Below are 20,586 nucleotides of genomic sequence, written 5' to 3'. Positions count from 1 at the left end.
GATTATTTTTTAGGCACCATGTAGGTTTCTAGGCACCATAAGATGCTAAAAGTTAAGAACCCCCCCACAAGTGACCCCATTTTGCAAACTACACCCCTCAGGGAATTCATCTAGGGGTATAGTGTACATTTCAAACCCCCAGGGGTTTCACCAATTTTGATAAAACTGGGCTGTGCAAATGAAAAATTAAATTTTTTACACAAAAATGCAGTTCTGGCTCAAAATTTTTCATTTTCACAAGGAATGAAGGAGACAAAGCACCCCAAAATCTGTGCCCCAATTTCTCCCGAGCACGGCAATGCCTCACATGTGACCAAAAAATACCATTTGGGTGCATGGCAGGACTCAGAAGGGAAGGAGTGATTTTTGGATTTTGCAGCTCAGATTCTGGTGGAATGTTGGTGGGTGCTATGTCGCATTAGCAAGACCCCCGAAGCACCAATACAGTGGAACCCCCCCACAAGTGACCCCATTTTGCAAACTACACCCCTCAGGGAATTCATCTAGGGGTATAGTGTACATTTCAAACCCCCAGGGGTTTCACCAATTGTGGTACAACTGGGCAGTGAAAATGAAAAATTAAATTTTTTACACAAAAATGCAGTTCTGGCTCAAAATTTTTCATTTTCCCAAGGAATGAAGGATACAAAGCACCCCAAAATCTGTGCCCCAATTTCTCCCGAGTACGGCAATGCCTCACATGTGACCAAAAAATACCATTTGGGTGCATGGCAGGACTCAGAAGGGAAGGAGTGATTTTTGGATTTTGCAGCTCAGATTCTGGTGGAATGTTGGTGGGTGCTATGTCGCATTAGCAAGACCCCCAAAGCACCAATACAGTGGAACCCCCCCACAAGTGACCCCATTTTGCAAACTACACCCCTCAGGGAATTCAACTAGGGGTATAGTGTACATTTCAAACCCCCAGGGGTTTCACCAATTGTGGTACAACTGGGCAGTGAAAATGAAAAATTACATTTTTTTACACAAAAATGCAGTTCTGGCTCAAAATTTTTCATTTTCTTAAGGTATGAAGGAGAAAAAGCACCCCAAAATCTGTGCCCCAATTTCTCTCGAGTACGGCAATGCCTCACATGTGACCAAAAAATACCATTTGGGTGCATGGCAGGACTCAGAAGGGAAGGAGTGATTTTTGGATTTTGCAGCTCAGATTCTGGTGGAATGTTGGTGGGTGCTATGTCGCATTAGCAAGACCCCCAAAGCACCAATACAGTGGAACCCCCCCACAAGTGACCCCATTTTGCAAACTACACCCCTCAGGGAATTCATCTAGGGGTATAGTGTACATTTCAAACCCCCAGGGGTTTCACCAATTATGGTACAACTGGGCAGTGAAAATGAAAAATTAATTTTTTTACACAAAAATGCAGTTCTGGCTCAAAATTTTTCATTTTCATAAGGTATGAAGGAGAAAAAGCACCCGAAAATCTATGCCCCAATTTCTCCCGAGTATGGCAATGCCTCATATGTGACCAAAAAATACCAGTTGGGTGCATGGCAGGACTCAGAAGGGAAGGAGTGATTTTTGGATTTTGCAGCTCAGATTCTGGTGGAATGAATGGTGGGTGCTATGTGGCATTAGCAAGACCCCCGAAGCACGGTGAAATGATGAACCTAATAATCCATAGATGTGTGGTATATTTTAAAACACTCCTTTATACATAGGCCGGGTTTGTCGGGGCAAGTTTCACAGTGGAAAATAGTATCCTTTCTTATTCCCTTTTTATAGCAAACTTTGCACCTTTTTTGTGTCCTGCCCTTTCTTGCAGTGGAGGGGATTTCGTTAGGAAAATGCTGCCCTGGTACAATACGGGGGCCAGTACTAGAAGTACTGGGGCCCTCTGCCTGCTGATTCCCAAATATTAGGCCCTTTATGACTTCCTCTTGAAAGTGCATAAATGTCCCCTCTGGCTGGTAGAACGGAATAGCACTTAAGCGTTATACAGTGCCATCTGGATGATATACACGGCCAGCTTCTTGTACCAGATTATTGTTTTCCGCAGGGCACTGTACGGCTTCAGTACCTGATCTGAAAGATCCACTCCGCCCATGTACCTATTGTAATCTAGGATACAATTAGGTTTTGAGGTGTGGGTACTGGTACCTCGTACAGGGACGGAGGTGGTACTGTCTCCATGAATTGTTGTCAGTATAAGGACATCCCTCTTGTCCTTATATTTGACCAACAACATATTTTCGGTGCATATTCCCCTGCTTTCACCCCTTCTCAGTACTTGGGCAATGTGCGTTTTTGGGAGGCCTCTTTGGTTCTTGCGCACAGTACCGCAAGCTGCTGTACCTCTTGAACCAAGGGCCTTAAACAGGGGGATGCTAGTGTAAAAGTTATCCACATAGAGGTGATAACCTTTATCCAGGAAGGGGTGCACTAAATCCCAGACAATTTTTCCACTAACACCTACGAGGGAGGGGGGGCATTCTGCCGGTTCAATTGTTGAATCCTTCCCTTCATATACCCTAAACCTGTGGGTGTACGCTGAGGTGCTTTCACACAGCTTATACATTTTTATGCCATACCTTGTCCTCTTACTGGGAAGGTACTGGCGGAATTTAACCCTTCCTTTAAAATGTATAAGGGACTCGTCGATACAAATACATTTTTCAGGGATGTACATCTCTGCAAATTTGGCACTGAAATGATCAATGACCGGCCTGACTTTAAATAGCCAGTCAAAGGTGGGATCATCTCTGGGTGGGCACTGTGCATTATCGGTGTAATGTAAAAATTTAAGGATTATCTCAAAACGAGTCCGAGTCATGGCCATACGGTAAAGTGGGGTGCTGTACAGAACATCTGTACTCCAATATTGCCTAATTTCTGGCTTTTTTACTATGCCCATATGTAACACCAGACCCCAAAACGTCATCATCTCTACTGCATCTACAGGGGTCCACCTAGCAAATGATGACGTGGGGTTTTGAGCAATAAACTGCTGGGCATATAAATTACTTTGGTCCACCATTAAATTTATAAAATCATCAGAGAAAAATAATTTGAAAAAGTCAATTTCTCTGAGACCTGTTGAATCAAATTGGATTCCTGGGATGGCCAAAAACTCAGGAACTTGGGGCTCAAAATTGTCTGGTGGTGGGGTCCATACGGGATCAATCATTTGGGGGGGGTCTCAGCTGCTCTACGGGGGCGTCTTTGAGGGGGTCCCTCATCACCAGAGGAGGAAGAGGAGCTTAAGACGAATCCTTCAAATTCCCCGCTTGCATCACTGGCTGTGTCAGAGTCAGAGGCAAGCATGGCATATGCCTCCTCCGCTGAATACATTCTTCTGGATGACTGGGATGACATTTGGGATGCCATTTTTATTTTTGTGTTTCTGTAAGTGTAATGTTTCAACACGTGTATAATGTAGGGGGGGTACAAACTTTATTTCAACACGGGGGGTATGTAGTGTGTAGTGTGTATGTAGTGCAGAAAAAAAATACTTTATACAGGAATTTGATCCCAATAAAAAAAATAAAAATTGAAGGGGTTAAAAAAAAAAAAAAAGGTCCTGCGCCAAAAATTGAGCACAGATGTTGGTCAGTAACGTCCGTCACTGAACAGCGCTCAAAGGCAACAGGACACCCACAAAAGCAACGTGGGTGTAAAAACAAAAAAAAAACAATTTAAAAAAACTGCAGAAAAAAAATGATATCAACCCTGTGCCAAAAATGCTGTTCAGTGATTGTACGTCACTGATCAGCGCTCAGCGGCCACAGGACACCCACAAAAGCAACGTGGGTGTAAAAACAAAACCCCACTGCACTCTCCAAAAAAAAAAAACTGCAGATCTGTGATGCAACACTGATTAGCAGTGAGGGGCAGCAGGCACACAACTGTGGGTGCAACCTGACAGGGTATATATAAAAAAAAAACCTGGACCCCCAAAAAGTTGCTGATTAATTAATTTAAACTGATCAGCACAAATGGGGGGGCAGCAGGGGGGGCAGCAGTCAGTTGCACACGCAGAACAACCTTTGGTGCAACTGACAGGTATATATATAAAAAAAAAACTCTGCACCCCCAAAAAGTTGCTGATCAGCTCAGATATAGTGATCAGCACAAAAGGGGGTGCAGCAGACACAAAATATAGCTTTCTCTATCACTCTCTGTCACTATCTCTCACTATCTCTGACTATCTATCACTATCTGTGACTCTATGACACTGCAGCAGCAGCACACAGGAAGTCACAAGATCTTTGAAGCATCCAGCTGCTGGCAGCACGCTACCAGCGGTGATCAACGGTGATCAGGCAAGGTTCAGGTTTGTATAGCAGGACAGAGTGGCCGGTGACCGCTCTGCACGCAATTCCAGACCGGAATGGCGTCTGCAGCGCAGTCACCGTTAGTTTAAATGGCGCGCCATGGCTGTGATTGGTCCGACGGACCAATCACAGCCTTGGGGGCAGGTGGGGTGAGGTGTCGTCGTCACCGTCGTCGTCACCGATGACCCCCTCATGCCCCCTCACACCCGGCGGTGATTGACACCTGTGTTACTGAGCGTCTGTAACACAGGAAAACGCTGCGAATGGCTGTTCACATTGAACAGCCAATCACAGCGATCGCCGACGGGGGGGCCCCCCCTGGGCATGCAGGGACATGTCTGCTGTCAGGGACAGCAGACATTGTCCCTCTCACTGCGTCTCTAGACTCAGTGGCACTTTGAAGTCATGATGTATATATACGTCATGTGTCGGGAAGTACATCCCGGCCATGACGTATATATACGTCAAATGTCGGGAAGGGGTTAAAAGAGTTATTTAATGAAGAATAAAAGTTTGCTCCAGGGTACGGACAATTGTGACTCATTCCAATAAATAAAACACTGTGGGCTGGTTACCACAAGGCATGGATAAAATACCAAGGCAATACCGCTGGCACCAGGACGTCCATCCGGGTCCCAATCATGTCCACACGCTGGATTGCAGTGCAGCGTTGAGGGAAGCCGGAGCGAGGAGTTCAGCCGGGTGTCAGTGTCGCAAGATACAGCCTCCCAGCGATAATTATCACACAGAAATCCAGTCACAGCTTGACCCTTTAAGGAACAAGTAATTGGTTAAATAACAGATAAACAAAAGGTGATGAGGTCACATCTTTGGCTTCTTCCATTGGTCATTCTTCGCAAGGCATTCTGGGTTGCTGGCTGCTGATTGGATGACCGTCTGCACTCAAAATAATACCAATCATGCCTATGGTAACATCCTATCTTTGAAAAATCCATATTGTGTATGGTCTGAGTCACCAGATGGTTGATGCAGATATATCCTGTGAAAGGAAACTCACATTATATATATATATATATGTACACACACCTATACATACATCCCTGAATGTGTTCACATATTCCAGCATCTTTCACCAACACCTTCTTCCATTGTCTACAGAACTGGTTTCATTTGCCCGAAGGATCTCTCAGACACATACCCAACCTCCAAAGACCGCAATTCAAAAGATACAAACTGTTCATAAAGGAACACACAGACTACAATAGCAGTATGAAACCAAAACAGTGTCTGATTAACATTCGCATAGAGGTGAATGAGAAGTACAGGTACTTGCAGTTCAACATGATTTTGCCCAGATTACTTGCTGTTTCCTAATTTATTCTGAAATGTCTGCTGACCGATAGACATTTTCCACATTAATTTATGTTGGAAAGAAAAGGGGACCTCACAGTGTATGTTCTTGATATCTGCAGAATGTGAGGCAGTAAGATGAAATGCCTGTTGGTCGGACAGGCATTTTTTATGTACAGTATGCCAGCATTACCAACAGCATACAAATGTAGCCATGCTCATCTTTGCTGCCATGCGGCATGCTGATCGCTCCATTAATTCCTAATGGAGCAATGGAGAATAGCTACATTTGTCAGACAATTGTTACAATCCACTCCATACACATTTTAAGGTTCCAAGTCCTTAGTATACAACATACAGTATACTGATTGCAGAGGGACTGGATTACCCATTTACTGATTAAGCGGTACTTGTGTAGTTTCACGACACCAGTGTGTGTTTATTAACCCCTTCCCGACATTTGACGTACATTTACGTCATGGTCGGGATGTACTTCCCGACACATGGCATAAATGTACATCATGCCATTAAACTGTCACAGCGTCTATAGACGTGGTGACAGAGGGACGATGGCTGCTGTCCCTGACAGCAGACATCTTCCCTCGTGGCCCAGGGGGGGCAGCGATGCCCCCCCCATCGGCGATCGCTGTGATTGGCTGTTCAAATGTGAACAGCCAATTACAGCGTTTTCTGTGTACCGACGAATAACGTCGCTCGGTAACACAGGGATCGGTGGTGATTGGTGCTGTTAAGTACAGCACCAATCACCACCGGGTGTAAAGGGCTCACTGGTGGTCACCCCACCTGCCCCCAAGGCTGTGATTGGTCCGTCGGACCGACGGACCAATCACAGCCATTACACCTCACAGAAAATAACGGAGACAGCCCTGCAGCCGCCATTCCGGTCAGGAACAGCGTGCAGAGCGGTCTCCGTGCCCATCTGTCCCCTTATACTGACCTAATCAGCGTTGGTGGCATCCGTGCTGCCAGCTGCTGGTGCTTCCTGGTTGGCGTTGTTTACTGTTGCTTCCTGGTGCTTGCGCTGCTGCTGCTGCAGCAGCGTCATTGTGTCAGAGATTATAATATTGTGTGATATAATTGTGTCTCTGCTGCCCCCCTTTTGTGCTGATCAGTATAAATTAACTGATCAGCAACTTTTTTGGGGTGCAGGTTTTTTTTTTTATATATATACCCTGTCAGGTGGCACCAAAAGTTGTGTGCCTGCTGCCCCTCACTGCTAATCAGTGTTGCATCACTGATCAGCATTTTTTTTTTTTGAGGGTGCTGTGGGGTTTTTTTGTAAAAAAATTTTTTACACCCACGGTGATTTTGTGGGTGTCCTGTGGCCGCTGAGCGCTGATCAGTGACTTACATCACTGATCAGCATTTTTGGCACAGGGTCGATTTATTTTATTTTTTTTGGATCAAATTCCTGTTGCCTTTTGACTCATCAGCAGTTTTTTTTAATTTTTTTTTTTTTTTGGAGGGTGCTGTGGAGTCTTTTTTTTAATTTTTTTTACACCCACGGTGATTTTGTGGGTGTCCTGTGGCCGCTGAGCGCTGATCAGTGACGTACATCACTGATCAGCATTTTTGGCACAGGGTCGATTTATTTTATTTTTTTTGGATCAAATTCCTGTTGCCTTTTGACTCATCAGCAGTTTTTTGAAAAAAAATTTTTTGGGAGGGTGCAGTGGAGTCTTTTTTAAAAAAATTTTTTACACCCACGGTGCTTTTGTGGGTGTCCTGTGCCCGCTGAGCGCTGATCAGTGACGGACGTTACTGACCAACAGCTGTGCTCAATTTTTGGCACAGGAGCTTTTTTTTTTTTCTTTTAACTTACACGTGTTAAAGCACTACATACACACTACATACCCCCCGTGTTGAAATAAAGTTTGTACCCCCCCTACACTATACACGTGTTGAAACACTACACTTACACAAACACAAAAATAATAAAAATGCCCCAATCATCGCAAAGACTGTTTTCAGCGGAGGAGGCATATGCCCTTATTGCCTCTGACACTGACACAGCCAGTGAAGTAAGCGATGAATTTGCATTCGTCTTAAGCTCCTCTTCCTCCTCTAGTGATGAGGGACCCCCTCAAAGACGCCCCCGTAGAGCAGCTGAGACCCCCCCCCCAAATGATTGATCCCGTATGGACCCCACCACCAGACAATTTTGAGCCCCAGGTTCCTGAGTTTTTGGCCAACCCAGGAATCCAATTTGATACTACAGGCCTCAAAGAAATTGACTTTTTCAAAGTCTTTTTCTCTTAAGATTTTATAAATTTAATGGTGGACCAAAGTAATTTATATGCCCAGCAGTTTATTGCCCAAAACCCCACGTCATCATTTGCTAGGTGGACCCCTGTAGATGCAGTAGAGATGATGACGTTTTGGGGTCTGGTGTTACATATGGGCATAGTTAAAAAGCCAGAAATTAGGCAATATTGGAGTACAGATGTTCTGTACAGCACCCCACTTCATCGTATGGCCATGACCCGGACTCGTTTTGAGACGATCCTTAAATTTTTGCATTACAACGATAATGCACAGTGCCCACCCAGAGATGATCCCACCTTTGACCGGCTATTCAAAGTCAGGCCGGTCTTTGATCATTTCAGCGCCAAATTTGCTGAGATGTACATCCCCGAAAAATTCATTTGTGTAGACGAATCACTTATACATTTTAAAGGAAGGGTTAAATTCCGCCAGTACCTTCCCAATAAGAGGGCAAGGTATGGCATAAAAATGTATAAGCTGTGCGAAAGTACCTCTGGGTACACCCACAGGTTTAGGGTATATGAAGGGAAGGACACAAGAATTGAACCGCCAGAATGCCCCCCCTCCCTCGTAGGTGTTAGTGGAAAGATTGTCTGGGATTTAGTGCACCCCTTCCTGGATAAGGGTTATCACCTCTATGTGGATAACTTTTACACCAGCATCCCCCTGTTTAAGGCCCTTGGTTCAAGAGGTACAGCAGCTTGCGGTACTGTGCGCAAGAACCAAAGAGGCCTCCCAAAAACGCACGTTGCCCAATTACTGAGAAAGGGTGAAAGCAGGGCACAATCCACCGAAAATATGTTGTTGGTCAAATATAAGGACAAGAGGGATGTCCTTATACTGACAACAATTCACGGAGACAGTACCACCTCCGTCCCTGTACGAGGTACCAGTACCCACACCTCAAAACCTATTTGTATCCTAGATTACAATAAGTACATGGGTGGAGTGGATCTTTCAGATCAGGTACTGAAGCCGTACAGTGCCCTGCGGAAAACAAAAATATGGTATAAGAAGCTGGCAGTGTATATCATCCAGATGGCACTGTATAACGCTTACGTACTATTCCGTTCTACCAGCCAGACGGGGACATTTATGCACTTTCAAGAGGAAGTCATAAAGGGCCTAATATTTGGGAACCAGCAGGCAGAGGGCCCCAGTACTTCTAGTACTGGCCCCAGTACTTCTCGTATTGGCCCCCGTATTGTATCAGGGCAGCATTTTCCTAACGAAATCCCCTCCACTGGAAAAAAGGGCAGGACACAAAAAAGGTGCAAAGTTTGCTATAAAAAGGGAATAAGAAAGCAAACTATTTTCCACTGTGAAACTTGCCCCGACAAACCCGGCCTATGTATGAAGGAGTGTTTTAAAATATACCACACATCTATGGATTATTAGGTTCATCATTTCACCGTGCTTCGGGGGTCTTGCTAATGCGACATAGCACCCACCATTCATTCCACCAGAATCTGTGCTGTAAAATCCAAATATCACTCCTTCCCTTCTGAGTCCTGCCATGCACCCAAATGGTATTTTTTGGTCACATATGAGGCATTGCCGTACTCAGGAGAAATTGGGGCACAGATTTTGGGGTGCTTTGTCTCCTTCATTCCTTGTGAAAATGAAAAATTTTGAGCCAGAACTGCATTTTTGTGTAAAAAAAATGTAATTTTTCATTTTCACAGCCCAGTTGTACCAAAATTGGTGAAACCCCTGGGGGTTTGAAATGTACACTATACCCCTAGATGAATTCCCTGAGGGGTGTAGTTTGCAAAATGGGGTCACTTGTGGGGGGGTTCCACTGTATTGGTGCTTCGGGGGTCTTGCTAATGCGACATAGCACCCACCATTCATTCCACCAGAATCTGTGCTGCAAAATCCAAATATCACTCCTTCCCTTCTGAGTCCTGCCATTTTTTGGTCACATATGAGGCATTGCCGTACTCGGGAGAAATTGCGGCACAGATTTTGGGGTGCTTTGTCTCCTTCATTCCTTGTGAAAATGAAAAATTTTGAGCCAGAACTGCATTTTTGTGTAAAAAAATGTAATTTTTAATTTTCACAGCCCAGTTGTAACAAAATTGGTGAAACCCCTGGGGATTTGAAATGTACACTATACCCCTAGATGAATTCCCTGAGGGGTGTAGTTTGCAAAATGGGGTCACTTGTGGGGGGGTTCCACTGTATTGGTGCTTCGGGGGTCTTGCTAATGCGACATAGCACCCACCATTCATTCCACCAGAATCTGTGCTGCAAAATCCAAATATCACTCCTTCCCTTCTGAGTCCTGCCATGCACCCAAATGGTATTTTTTGGTCACATATGAGGCATTACCGTACTCGGGAGAAATTGCGGCACAGATTTTGGGGTGCTTTGTCTCCTTCATTCCTTGTGAAAATGAAAAATTTTGAGCCAGAACTGCATTTTTGTGTAAAAAAATTTAATTTTTCATTTTCACAGCCCAGTTGTACCAAAATTGGTGAAACCCCTGGGGGTTTGAAATGTACACTATACCCCTAGATGAATTCCCTGAGGGGTGTAGTTTGCAAAATGGGGTCACTTGTGGGGAGGTTCCTAACTTTTAGCATCTTATGGTGCCTAGAAACCTACATGGTGCCTAAAAAATAATCTCATAAAAAGGAGGCTCCAAAATCAAGTAGGTGCTCCTTCTATTATGAAGCCTGTGGTTTAGTCAACGTGCACACTAGGGCCACATATAGGATATTTATGAAAACAAAAGAATTGGGGGAATCAATTTTTAGTCACATTTCTCTAGTAAAATCTACTGTGTTCCTTAGAAAAATGTATTAAAATTGCAAATCTGCAAAAAAAATTAAACTTTGAAATTTCACCTACACTTTGTTTTAATTCCTGTGAAACACCTAAAGGGTTAACAAACTTCCAAAATGCTGTTTTGAATACTGTGAGGGGTGCAGTTTTTGAAATGGCATCATTTATGGGGGTGTCTCACATACAAGTCCCTCAAAGTCACATCAGAACTGAACTGGTCCCTAAAAAAATCAGTGTTTGAAATTTTCTTGAAAATTTGAGAATTTGCTATTCATATTTTAAGCCTCCTAGTGTCCAAAAAAATTAAAAGGAGGTTGAAATAATGATGGCAACATAAAGTAGACATATGGTCTTTGTTAGTTATTAACTATTTTGAGTGGTATGATTATTTGTCTCACAAGCAGAAAATTTAACATTTTGCAAATTGCAAAATTTTCAATTTTTTTACGACATTTTGGTATTTTTCACAAAAAAACACAGACTGTATCGACCAAAATTTACCACTAACTTGAAGTACAATGTGTCACGAGAAAACAATCTCAAAATCACTGGGATAAGTAAAAGCAAAAAAAAGTTATCCCCACATAAAGTGATACATGTCAGATTTGAAAAAAAGGGCTCTGTCAGGAAGGCAAAAACAGGCTGCGGCGGTAAGGGGTTAATCCAGGCAGCTGTGTTTACAGTTTCTTAGAAAATTGGCAGCCTGCGAGAGTCCACATCCTGAGTCTGTGATTACTTTACTGTGAAACTTGGCTGGTTTCCAGACTCCTACACTGTACTAGGCTAGCACGTGCTCACTCTGGGCCTTATTCTGGTTGGAGCGGCCGGGCCGTACGCGTACGTCCCGGGGTTTTTCATGATCTGCGCATGTGCAGATACGCTAATGCGCCGGCGGGAACACTCCACAACGCTTACGGCCGGTGTCTCAACGTGCGAAAAAACCTGTACGCGAGCGTACGGGTAATGGGGCGGCATAGGGGCGTGTTGATGGGAGCGGCCGAAATAATGAGGGAAAATGGGCGTAAATATGGGCGTACACGGGGGTGTGCACCAAAAATGAGCGGTGCTACTACCGCACGATCGACTAAGGCACCGTTCATTTCGGACACCAAACAGGCGGCCGCCAACCGCCAGCTCAAACCACCCCTACAGATACCGCATGCCAGCGTGCGCCTGTGTTGGCTAATTAACGCTGATTACTACTCAAACACATACACCTGAATGTAATAAGCAATGCTGCAGTCTATTAAGTCCAAAGCATGATTTCACTACCTGCAAGCCACACACACAGCACGCAAACACATTGGAAGCTTATGTTTTTATACTTCTCCACATTTAAAGGTTTGTTTAATTTAAGGTAAGAATCTTTTTATACGCTAAGGTAGGTATTTGCTAAACAGTTAGACACATTCACTACGTGCTTTCATAGACTTTACGCAGTAGCACACACAGCACGCAAACACATTGGAAGCTTATGTTTTTATACTTCTCCACATTTAAAGGTTTGTTTAATTTAAGGTAAGAATCTTTTTATACGCTAAGGTAGGTATTTGCTAAACAGTTAGACACATTCACTACGTGCTTTCATAGACTTTACGCAGTAGCACACTCAATCTACACAAGTCGACATGTGTCAACGTGTTCACTCTAATACTAACATAGGTTTTGTATTCAGGATACAATAACATAAACCACATCTAACACCTACAAAGGATGTTTCAGCAATGTTTGAAGCCCATGACCACTATTTTCCACACAATCTTTGTATAGTACCCAAAATAATGACCTGTACCACTATCTCATCTGCTATGATTTGGATTTGACTACACTCTGGATGTAAGATGCCACCAATCACATTATTGCACTCTCATCTCTCTAACAAAGGATTCCTACATCTGCTTATGACACTGTCAAATCATATATATTTAAAAAGTTATGCATGTTTGTTCACAAGCTAATTTATCATGTTTGGCCTATTCACACATCTTTTTTTAGGGAGGACACATATGCATTCCTACACAAATGTACCTTTTCACCCTTGTTTGTCTGCCTCACCCACTCCATGAGGAAAGCATTGTTCTGGACCTGCTTTTACCTACTACTGTAGGAGCTACCTCACCTGCACACAAACTGCTTTCTCACCTATTAAGTTGCTCTGCACATGTGCTGACACAAACTAATTAGCAGGGAAAAGTTGGATAGGAACATGGGAATGGCCATGGAGAGGGTTACACATGGGAAACTTCCACCACACTTCAACAAATGTTCAAAAATACCCTGGTCAGTAAGTACACATAAATCTAGTATTTGTTTCACACAAGAAATGACACATACCACAATTTAGATTTAATTTGTAAAATAAATTTATTTGCTGTTCAGCATCACAGCTTGACACTTTAATGTGAGAAATCAAATAAACAAATAAAATAGACACACAAATAATAAAACAGCCAGAACAAGAGGTTGCATATCTCCAAACATGTGTTACCCTGCAAATGCAATGGTGAAAGAAATGGGGACACCAGAATACGTACTGCAACAACCAGGGTGAATACTAAGCAAGATACACACCACCAAAAAAAAATATCCTGCATTTGTAGAGGTCAAAATACGAACTTTCATGCCCATGGCACGCAAATGGATCGATGGCCAACTCAGGAAGCGGATGTCCGGTGCAATTTAAACCTTTGGCCTCCAACCACAGAGGAAGTGAACCAGGTCTCATTTGGGCCCTTTTTTGCCCCTTTTAGATGGGGCCTTGGGGACAGGGGCCTTTGGCTCAGCTGGCTTTCGGCGTCTTCCCCTAGTCGACACAGGAGGGTCAGCCGAGGTGGAAGGTTGGGGAGCAGCTTGGGGTGGGGCAGCAGATGGGGGATTGTCCCTTAGGGACCTGGCGGTGGACAGCTGCTCCGCAAGAAGTTCATTCTGGCGGCTGAGGTGTTGGCCAATGCTTAGCATGCCAGCCGCCAGAGTTTCATTAATGCGGTTCAAGGCCTCAACCTGCAGCTGGTTTGTGGCCTTCCACTCCGCCAGAAAATCCGCCACCTGCTGCTGACGGATCGCAGCATCCACCCCTTGCTGCTCGATCCTGTCCAGCGTCACCAACAGGCTCTCATTCCATGTTTCCTGTGGCTGGGGCTGGGGGCGACGTGTTGGTGGAGGCTGGACCACTTGCTCCACCTGTGGCTCTGCAGAGGAAGATGCTGCCGGTACATACTGTGTTTCTGCTTCTTCTAGGATAAGAATTGAAAACAATGTCACCATCACATACGCAATAAAAAATATCTTTCTAAATACAATGCATTACTGTGACTTACCATCAAAAGCAGCAGCAAAGACCTCCGCCGGGAGCTCACTGTCCATATTGGAGATCCCCCTGATCTCCCCCACATCAATCACGTCACAGGAGTCCAGCTCCAGGGGGGTATACTCCAAATGGTCAGGCATAGGACCTCTCCCGGTGGACATGCTGTGGTTGTACCGGTCAGTCATCTTCTTCTTCAGTGCACTTTTGAAGTCAGTCCACCTACAAGTTTAAAAATACAAATATCACCATGAGATATGTGCACCACTGTGCTACGTGTAGGGTTACCACCTAGTCCCTTTAATTCCGGACACATGTTACTTACACAGGTTCTGTGGCAGTTTAAAATTAGGTGAAGTGGAGTCTTGAAGTCAGCCAGCCACAGAACCTGTGTAATTAATATGTGTCCGGAATTAAAGGGACTATGTGGTACCCCTAGCTACGTGACATTTCCTAGTGTGGGTGATCTTATGTTTTTTTGCCATATGTGTCCCACACACACATTCATGTCTCAATTAGGAGGCATTTCAGTGTCTCATCTCATTCATTAGGCCACTAAATGCACATACATACATCACTATGCAGAAATGACATCATCCATGGCCAAATTAGGCACCTCCACCTGGTGTGAAACTACACATTTCACCATAGCTTGACAATGTGGTTATTAGGGAGTAATTTAACTATGGAATGGCATACTGGGATGTGTAGTTTCTCACCAGCTACACGTGCACAGTTTGCTCCTTCTTGTTTCAGTAGCATCATATGGAACATGTTACAACAACTCTTTCAAAAACACACTTTCTCTTGTCCCATCACATACTTCACATGAGCAGAACTGTGCCCATAACCTCACATCACACCAATGGTGCATGTTTCATATATCAATGTGGGTTATTAGACATGGTTGTGTTCACATGTGACATTGAAGTGTAGCACTATCTACAAACACACCTTTCTATTAGTCTCAAAACATACATGTAACATATGTACACACATATGACATTATCAGGGGGACAAAGACCAGGGCAATTTTTCAGCAGTCTCCAGCAGGAACTGATGCCCTTATTCTAGTTCACTCTTTCTGCCCAAATATTTCTTAGATGGACAAAACCATGTGCACTGCAGGTGAGGCAGGTGTAAAACCCCACCCAAATCTGATTATCTCTGCACAAGTAACACCTGCCTCACCTGCAGTGCACATGGTTTTGTCCATCTAAGAAATATTTGGCCAGAAAGAGTGAACTAGAATAAGGGCCTCAGTTCCTGCTGGAGACTGCTGAAAAATTGCCCTGACAAACACACTAACCTTTTCTTCACCGCGTCCCAAGTTCTGACCACTGGTGCCACCTGGTTCACTTCCTCTGTGATCTTGTCCCAAAGGTTTCTCCTTGCACTGGCACCCGGCTTCCTGGTTGCCAATTCAATCCATTCGCGTGCCCTGGGCACTAGAATTCGCATTTCGGCCTCTACAAATGCAGGGTTTCTCTTTCTGGTGGTGGTATCCTGCTCAGTCCTCACCCTCGATGTTGCAGCACGTTTTCTGGTGGCCCCAGTTCTCTCACCATGCACCTGCTGGGTCACACCTGTTTGGAGAGATGCAACCTCTTGTTCTGGCTGGTTGCTTGGCCCTTGTGGAGCTGGTGGAGGTTCACCAGGGCCTGTTACTGAGGGGCCCGCTTGATCTTGCAGGCTACTCCTCTCTTGGGCCCTCCTTCTCCGCTCCTGTTCCCTCTTGTTCAGTGCATCAAGCAGGGATTGTGCTGTAGCTCTCTGCAGAGCGTCCTCTGCTGCTGAATCGTCAGAGTCAGACATGTTTGCAGCAATTGTGGCCTGCATCTGACTGAATATTTATATGTTAATTTCCCGCCATGAACAAGGGGGCGTATATTTTTCCACGCAATATAGATGCAAATTTACACCGATATTTCCCGCGATAATTCCCGCTTAAATTACGCAGGTCTCAACGCACCTGACCAAACACCTGTATATGCACATACACAGGTTGTGGAGCATTGTGCTACATCGTGAAATGTGGGCACCTGTCATTCCAATGACGAGTGTTGTCAGCTGGTATCTGTTGGAGTTCGTGTATGCTTTGTGAGTCACATTTCAAAACATCACGTTATAATGCTTTCCTTACATATGTAATGTGTATGAAATTGTCATACAGCAACATGTTGCATTGTGGCCCTTTAAGCAGCGTAGTTATAAGTAGAGGGTTGCGTGTATTATTTTCCGCCCACTGTATATACAGTACTCCTCTCCATGCATATCGGTGCATCGTGCCCCCTTTAAGCAGCGTAGTTATAAGTAGAGGGTTGCGTGTATTATTTTCCGCCTACTGTATATACAGTACTCCTCTCCATGCATATCGGTGCATCGTGCCCACTTTAAGCAGCGTAGTTATAAGTAGAGGGTTGCGTGTATTATTTTCCGCACACTGTAAATACAGTACTTCTCTGTTCATTGAATGCATGCTGTTGGTTGTGGTGTGTGTATATCGGAACGGTCCGCGTAAGTTTCTATTCGCATCCAGTTTGTTAATGTAAGAGGGATTAATAAAGTTAATACCAAACAAACAATTTTTTCGACCAATCAGCAAGCACCAAAAGTGATATATGTACCTGCAATTAATAACTGCGCCATTGCCACTATGACTTGTCCTCGAGCTAGGCCCTTTTCCACCTCAGAGCTTTTGGCCCTGGTCGAAGTTATGGACCGTCACCTGGGGCCCAGGGGCCCATATGTCAGTAATGCCGACAAGCGGCGGGCGTATACTGCTGCCCGCCGCCTGATCTTCTCTACGACCGGCGTCCGCAGAAGCCTGGGGCAGGTTGAGCGGCGCTGGTCAGACCTGCGCCGGCGGCAGCCGGTTTTACTCAGCAGCCTTCGCCGCCATATTGACCGATGTAAGTTTTGATTACTAGTATGTCAGCGTTTTTTAGCAATGTTTTGTGTACTTTTTATAAATATGTTCCTGAGTATGGGGGTGTATATGGGGGGTATATGGGTGTATGGGGGTATATGGGTGTATATGGGGGGTATATGGGGGTGTATATGGGGGGTATATGGGGGGTATATGGGGGTATATGGGGGTGTATATGGGTGTATATGGGGGTATATGGGTGTATATGGGGGGTATATGGGTGTATATGGGGGGTATATGGGTGTATGGGGGTGTATATGGGGGTATAGGGGGTGTATAGGGGGGGGGTTAAGTAGTTGATCAGTTTTTGGGTGTAGGATATCAAATAGTTTGCATGATAAATGTCTGAAATATCACAGCAATGATAATTTTGAAGGTTATGAGCATGACTTATGTGAATTTTTCTTTCCCCCTTTTTTATGAAACCCAATCTTCGATTTCTATGCCATCAACATGAACATTTCAGCACGGGCAAGGGCACGCATGGAAGCCCGGGAGCAGGCAGCCCGGGACCAGGCAGCCCGGGACCAGGCAGCCCTGGAGGAGGAAGAGGAGGAGGAGGAGGAAGAAGAGGAGGAGGAAGAAGAGGAGGAGGAGGAAGAGGAGGAGGAGGAGGAGAAGAAAGAGGAAGAGGAGGAGGAGGAGGAAGAAGAGGAGGAGGAAGAAGAGGAGGAGGAAGAAGAGGAGACACTGGGTGCAGTTTGGACCCACACAATTTCCCCATCCCCTTCCCTCTCCACAACCCCCACCCCCTCCACAACGCCCACCCCCTCCACAACCCCCACCCCCTCCACAACCCCCTCCCCAACCCACACCCCCTCCCCCTCCCCAACACTGGAGACACTGGGTGCAGTTTGGACCCACACAATTTCCCCATCCCCTTCCCCCTCCACAACCCCCACCCCCTCCACAACCCCCACCACCTCCACAACCCCCACCCCCTCCACAACCCCCACCCCCCCCCTCCCCACCCCATTTCCTACCCCCCTACACCTCTCCACCACCCACCCCCAAACCTCTCCACTCCCCACTCACACCCACTACCTCGGTCCAAACTCCAGGACCATCCCCCTTGCTCCTGACCCCCCCAACCACTGCACAGCCAACCAGCGGCAACCAGGATGGCTCAAGTAGCCGTAAGTAAATAATGTGTCTAATGTTGACCTACACATTTCTACACATAAACAATCACAACAACCACATATGTGTATCCAACATCAACATTAGTTGCAACATATCACTGCAGGCCGACCATGAGGTGTGTCCTGTCCTTCTCCAGGAACAAGGCTCCCCTTGGTGGTTTTTTGGAGTGTGGCCATGCCTCACCCCTTGAATAATTGACATAACAGTACATCCAATGAGATATCCGACATTAGTGGTGTGGTAGTTATGTGGCTCCAGGTGTTGGGTAACTCCAGTTCCCAGCATGATGTGCAACACAGGGCCGGATTATAATGGAGGCGCAAGGGGTCCGTGCCCCTGGGCCCCCCTCTAGCTAGGGGCCCCCTGTGGTTGTCATGTATTTTTTAAAAATAAAATGTTTAAGTTATGTTTTTTTTTTTTTAGCTAAATGTTTTGTGCATGGGTGGGGTAGTGCTGCAGCTTCACCTATCTGCCAATGTGACAATGATTTATGGTGCTGAGCATCGGGAGCCAAGGCACACTGATTGCACAAGTGTGCAGTGCATTTCTGGGAGTTGACTAAGTCCCATGACACTTTGCACCAGAGGACAGAGGCTGAGAAGTTTGTGCTGAGCTCTGATTGGTGGAGCTCATTACATGCTTCTCAGGTCCATGGAGAACCGCAGCAGCAGCTTAGTCATAGGAGGGTTTTTAATCAGAGGCAGCACTAGGACTGTGAGGTCTCCTCCAGAGTAAGGGGCAGAGGGACAAACACAGGCTTTTCATGTGGTGTGTGTGTATGTGTATATATATATATATATATATATATATATACCCTGCAGGTAACCATTGACCAAGTTTATTCTGCCTTTACTCTGTGTTTTGACAGTATAATATTCGCCCATGCAGTGTGCGGCCAGTAATGACAAGTGCAAGGGGGCCCCCCGCTCTAAAGTACCCCGGGCCCCCCAAAGGCTTAATCTGCCACTGGTGCAACTTAAATGTAGAGATTGTTTTGTTAATAGTGTGTGAGGCCATGCGGATGCATGCTTTACAAACATAGCTGTAGGCCTATAATTTGTACAGCAATGTCCTAAATTTAAAATACTAAGGAGTGCTTAAGCCACAACAATGTCATAACCCTTAAATAGCACAGGCTAATTGTGAGGTTAGAGGACAGTCCCCCAAAACCAAAGTACCAATTGGGATACAGCATACATTCATTGATGAAGGAGTAATTGAATTAATGTTATTTACTATGTACAGTATGTGTGTGTTAACATATTTTTTTTTAGTACTGTGTTTACAGCAGACCCATCTTCAATGTAGTTTCTAAATGTATGTGGCCTTCACACATAACTCTGAACTTTTTATTATGTACAAATACAACAAACATTTGTGTATGTTATATATTAATTTTTTTTTTTTATCCCTTCTCTACAGACACTGGACAGCAGCAGGAGGAGGTGGCAGCCCTAATGAGGGAGATGATGATCACCCTTGTGTACCTCCAGCTCATTTTTGGCCTTCTGGAGGCCCGCCTTTAATTTTTTTTTTATCCCCCCCCCCCTTATTATTTTTGTTGAAAATAAAAGTTTCATGACAGTTCGAAATTGCCTGTGTTTTTACTAATAAATATGTTAGAGGGCTTGTAAGGGTAGGTACATACAGATGTGTACTGTAAGTTATACTTGTAATTTGAGGTGAGGGGTAATGATTGATGTGTGAATGTGTGTGTTTTTGAGTAAAATAACACATAGTGAAAATGCATGAATGTTTAATGTTGTTCGATTAAAACATCACACATAACATCAGGGTAGGTATACATGTTACACATTTTGGACAAAGTAATTACGGACATAATTTAGTACATATACAGAAACACCAACATAACTTGATTTAAAAGTAACAGCAATATGGGGACACATAGATAGTGATTAAAATGCCACATTAGAACATAACAAATATACATGTAATGTGGGTTCAAATGTAGTTTTATTAGGTCTTTATTAAGGTAGACAATTGAGTTAATCGAAAACAATAATTGAATAACAAATAGATTAATTAATCAATTGTCAGATTAGTAGTTGAGAGGCAAGATTTGCAGGTCCATATATGTGAAGGGTATGCCAGCGTGCACGGACGTACGCTCACTCTCACGAGCGGTGACATAAGCTGAGTTTTCCATTGAAAACAATAGGGACCCGTCCGTGCAAGCTGGCGTACGCTCAGATATCCGCAAGAAGTCGTTGGGAAGACGGACGAAAGACGTCCGTAAACGGCGCCGTACGCTCAGTTGTACGCCTGTTGTCGGAGTGTAAGGGCTGGCCCGTCCGCGTACGTTCCCGTACGCTCATTTGTACGCCACTCCCCTTCTACGGTATTTCTGCCCGTAGGTAAGCGGCTGATTTGTGGGTGGACTTAACCCTAACGGCCGCGTACGGCTAGCGTGCGGTAATGGCGAACGTACGCACGTTTGGCCGCTCCGATCAGAATAACCTCCTCTGTGCTTAATAATCTGTGTAACTGTACTAAGGTACGTTAT

Source organism: Crinia signifera, chromosome 9, assembly GCF_055691185.1.
Source record: "Crinia signifera chromosome 9, ASM5569118v1, whole genome shotgun sequence".
Classification (NCBI taxonomy): Eukaryota; Metazoa; Chordata; class Amphibia; order Anura; family Myobatrachidae; genus Crinia; species Crinia signifera.
Note: the sequence above shows the minus strand (reverse complement) of the source record.